The following is a 5022-nucleotide window of genomic DNA, read 5'->3' on the forward strand; positions in this document are numbered from 1 at the left end:
AAAAAAAAACATCAGTGCAACTGCTACATGTGAAACTGGTATTACTAATATTGAACTTTTTAAATATGTTTTTAATCCTTCAATTTAACCAGAACACGTGTTTATCGGAATGATGTCTATTTATTCACTGGATAGCTAATAGTCATGAAAACTGGTCACCTGCCGCCATCTTGGTACTCCCCATTTTCACGTAGTCGCGCCAAAAAAAAATGCCTACTGTAATGTTATTACGATAACAATGTAGTCAATACATGTACAATATAAGCACATCATCAAGTAGTGTGAGTATGTTTTACTTAATTTCTGACTACAGTATTATGTCCCATTTACACTCATTTTGTTGATTTGTATATTACAAATTCTAGATTTATAGACGTCATACTGAATATGCAATGTGTCTATTTTTTTTTAACCATAATTGCAGTAGTCTATAGATGCTATCAAACATCAACTATGTGTCAAAATGGTGGTTTTATCTTTGTTTCAAGTCTCGTTTACATTCCAACCGGTCTAACTAGGGAGTACCAATATGGCGACTTCACAACACTACCAACGGCCAATCAGCAATCCAGTATGCTGAATGAAGTAGCCCGAGCAACAGCGCCCTCTAGTGACTTGGATCTGTTCTGCAGCGTCACAAAGGAATCAAACACAGTGGGTTAAACAGTTTATTGAATTGATGTCTGATTTTCTACTTTTATTTCTGTCCGTCTTTACAAAGTGTAAAGAGAGAAAAAAAAAGACAAAAAAGGAGAGGAAGAGAAAAACAAATATTCACATGATTAAAACGTTTCCCAACGCAATCTTTTAATGATGTAACAAATGGGGGAAGATTAAATCTAAAAAAAAAAAAAAAACATACAGGCACTAACAGCTACTTTAAAAGAATGGAAATATGTAGATAGCTGTCAACATGAGAGAAGTTAAAAGCCAGGTGATAACGTCACAAAGGCAGCAGCTGTAAACTGGAGGGGGAAAAAAAGCTGCTGCAGCCTCTCAGCTGTCAGGTATTGGTTAGTCAACAACAAAAAAAAACACACGACAGGTTGCATATATGACTCAAATAAGTCCTGATAATAATTTCCAAAATCATGCATGCTTAAAAAAGTCAATCTTTTGTTTCCAGGTCATGTTATTGTACACGTTCGACAGAAGAAAAACAAAGCACAGGGGGAAGGGGACTGATTGTATCCTAACTACAATAATCAAAAATACAAAGGCCCTGATATGCACAAACTGCACTGTCATACTTGATATCCTCTAGCACCATTATTTGCAAAAACAACAAGATATAAAACATTTGTGTGGGAAGAAAAAGAGTGCTTTACCATATTTTTTTTGTTTGTTTTTTTTTTTATGGGGAAACAGTGAGTCCAAGAAATGGGGGTGTTATTTCTGAGCATAAAATCAACTAAAACAAACACAAAATGTTAGGAGAGGGGAGAAAACAAAGTATTACTACAAAGTAACATCATGCTCTAGTGTTGTGGGTATTGGCAGTTAAAACAACAAGTACAACTAGCACTGATACACATGGCTAAACATGAATACATACAATACAAAAAATAAAATAAAACCCAGGAAGTTTAATTTGAGATCATTATTTTTTTTCTTAAATCAAAGACACGGCCTGTTGGGTTTCCAGTCTTGTGCAAAATAAATAGGTTTCGCTATCATTCGATTACATCTGCATGCAGCCGTTTTCCTGCTTGTCTTCTGAGAGGTAACTCGTTTTGAGATGAGAACCAATGTTTTAGGCGCAGATTCAAAGAATTAAGCAAATAAAAAGAGCACTAGGCAGGTTGGCTAGGAATCATAGCTAACATGATCAAGTATTTGCCTCATTTATTTACCTGATAATAAAAAATAACATTACAGGTCTGCTTTGCAAAGCTTATGTACACAGAAGAAGCTGTGTCAGGCCCGCGTGTTCTTTAAATGCCATGCAAAAGCAAATATTAGTGTTCCTTTGGTTATGTAGAAAACAGTTCTGTATGTGTGTCACCCTTTACAAAAATAAAAGTATAGAAAATCACCGTTAAAAAAAAGATCTGTGAATGTTTCCTCCAATGTAAAATAATAATTAAAAAAAAACATCACTCGTCATTAGTAATATACTTATTAATATCTGATTTATCATCTCAATCTAAATTGTACATTAAAACTATCATCAAATATATTCTTTTCTGGTACCTCTCACACTGTGATTTAATTGCTTTAATGTTAGTATTTAAAAATTAAAGTGTGAGAGGACACTTACAAGCTCTCACTTCATACAAAAAAAAAGCAATTTGCAGCATCTTGTTTAAAATCATGCATGCCTCTTCAACTCTTTCCACTGTTTGTGGTGTTAATATTACTAAATTCAGTTTATTTTATTGGGATTTTGTGTAATAAACCAGGAGAAAATTAGTGCAAAGATGGGAGAGGTGAAGGTGTAGCATACACCTGCATTCTGCCAATTGTTATCTTTTACATCCAAATTAAATCCTGTGCCATCACTTCCCTTAAGACTTTACTAACTAGTAAACAGATCATTAATCAGGGGTGACAGATTAGTGCTGGTAGCTCCAGAGCAGCAGAGACCCACAGCTCAGGCAGTAAAACATCTTGACAACTATTAGCTGGGGTACTATACAAATCTTAACTTTGTGGCAAGGTTGTTAAAAGGGGAAAAAACTATTATTCACTATGCATGTTGCTACAAGCCCTGTAGGGGGCGCAGCAAACCTGCAGATTCTAAAACTAACATCCAGAACATTGCATCTCTACTAAGAAACATGGTAGAGGCGGCATCATGCAGCTGAATTGGAGGAGGCAGCAGGAGGGACGTAAACATGAAATTTTATGCAACACTGTCTTGAATTAAATCTAACAGATGTTTAGTAAAAATTGGTGTTAAAGACGACCAGTCCAATGAGCTAGTTTTAAAAGAAAAAAGGACAACGCTCAGTAGATTTACCCCAGCAGACTTGCAGCTCTAAAGCTCCGCACTCTGCCTGAACGGAGGAATTCACTTTACCTCCTGGTATTCATCCTCCACTAAAGGGATGTTGGATAAAGAGAGAAAAAAGATTAAAAAAATAACAACAGGGGGCTTTAAAGTCCACCAAACTTTCAAAGACTATCATTAACCTTCCATTTCCAAATGACGTGTTGATCTTTTACATAAAATCCCAATAGAATAAAATGGATTTTGTTATACTTACATGAACAAAAGTTTTTTAAAAAGTTTAAAGGGAATGAATACTTTTACAAGGCACCGTATCAGGAAAGGTGTTAAACAGCAAAAGCCTTCGATTTCCTTCAAGGTTTTGTTTTCCTCTCCTGATAGGTCTGCATAGCGTGCCGTCAAGTACAGGTGCAACATGTTTATTACATTGTCTCTTTTAAACAATTATATACTCTTTTATTATTATTATTATTTGTTGAAATGATATACACTCACGTGTCTTTTTTTTAGTTTGGGGTCCCTGTATAGCAGGAAACCTAAGTGCTTTTAAGAATGCACAGACTCAAGGAGAAAACAAGGAAGAAGACCCTAAACAATGATAAGGTAGACGATTTAGACAGTAGAGGCATTCTGGTTGCTCGCTTCTTACCTCTGAAATGCCCCGTATTTCAGAACGCATATTGGATTTCTTCGTTGTGTTAGTTCAACGGCACATCAGGGATTCAAGGGAAAAACAAAAACACCCTCTGCTTTCTACTATAACACACTTATCAAAAATGCCAAACTGAAATGGAGTTTAAAGGGAACGCTGGGCGAGATGTAAAGCCACACTAACACCACAGCTCATCCAGTCCTTAGTCTTTCTCATCACAACACTCTGAGCCTTTAAAAAGTTCCTGGAGTCTGTGCAGCTGGATCATGTGCACCTCTTTCAGTCGGTTGCACAGGATCTGGGCTGATGAATCGTCTTGAGCGAGCGCTGGTGCAAAACTGGCCATTTCTCAAAAAAAAAAAAAAACATGAGGAAAAAAAAAAGTGTTAAAAAAACCAGCCCCAGCTTGATCTGGAAGTACCATCTCTACAGCTGGTGTAACATGACATGAAATGCGACCTCCGTGCACAACAGAGGCAATGATTTGTCTTTACACTGCAAATTTTTCTCATATATAATCCCACATCTTTTGCAAAAGAAAAAAAAATCATCACTTCAGGTTCTTAAGAAAAAACATGGCCAGAAGCCAAACTGTTGCCAAGTTTCAAGAAAAAAAATCATCTGTGCACGGTAGCCTGAAACTGCTCCCTGTTCTCTGCACGTCTTGGCACATGACGTCGGTCAGGCCTAGATTCGCCGTTTTTGAAGTTCTTAAGGGAAAAAAAAAAGAGAGAGAGTGTTCAGGCGGCAGGGAGGAGGAACGAACCAGTTGTTCTGCTGTTTTAGTGAGGTTATGTGGAACGGAGGTCAGTTCCTGCAAGACAGGATCAAACACCAGGGTCATTTATGCCAGAAACACAGAGAGATGGTCTGCAAATATGTCATTACAAATTTATATATTTATACATGCAAGTGTGGAATAAATGTATTTAGCCTCCTTCAATGCAGCTGGGTCCTTCAGGAAGTATCTCTACCATCTTTGCACGTGTAGAGAATTAATTATTTACTCATTCTTCTTTATAAACTCAGCCAGACTGGATAGAGAGCATCTAAATCTCTCCATAATGGCTCCTTATTTGTTTCCTTTTAGCACTTCCCTCTTTATTTCTTCCTATTATTTCTGACCAGCTTTCTTCTCCCTGCAGGATAAAATACCCCCCACAGCATGATCCTGCCACCACCGAGTCTCACTGCACTACTGTGTACTTGGGGTTATATGCAGAGGTAGTATTCCAGTCTACAAAGTTAACCAAAAAAAGTTTAGTTTTAGGCCCCGTCCACACGAAGTCAAAACGAAAACGAAACGATGATATTTTCCAAAACGTTTGCCGTAAAGACGGAGACGTAAAATAAATGTGAGCGTCCACACGAATGCATGAAAACGCTGCAAAATGTATGCCAGGCCTGTAAGTCGCGC

At 37.2% G+C, this 5022-nt stretch overlaps 1 protein-coding gene across 1 annotated transcript in view; it reads right to left on the bottom strand.

Moving 5' to 3' along the window:
• Positions 1–642: 642 nt before the first annotated feature.
• foxo4 (forkhead box O4) overlaps positions 643–5022 on the bottom strand; it is an 11271-nt gene continuing 6891 nt past the window's right edge. The window contains exon 3 of the mRNA XM_015387095.1: positions 643–4419. The gene's annotated coding sequence lies outside the window, so the exon portion shown is untranslated. The remainder of the gene's footprint in view (positions 4420–5022) is intronic.

This window comes from Cyprinodon variegatus, unplaced genomic scaffold (genome assembly GCF_000732505.1).
Source record: "Cyprinodon variegatus isolate N-32 unplaced genomic scaffold, C_variegatus-1.0 Scaffold385, whole genome shotgun sequence".
Taxonomy (NCBI): Eukaryota; Metazoa; Chordata; class Actinopteri; order Cyprinodontiformes; family Cyprinodontidae; genus Cyprinodon; species Cyprinodon variegatus.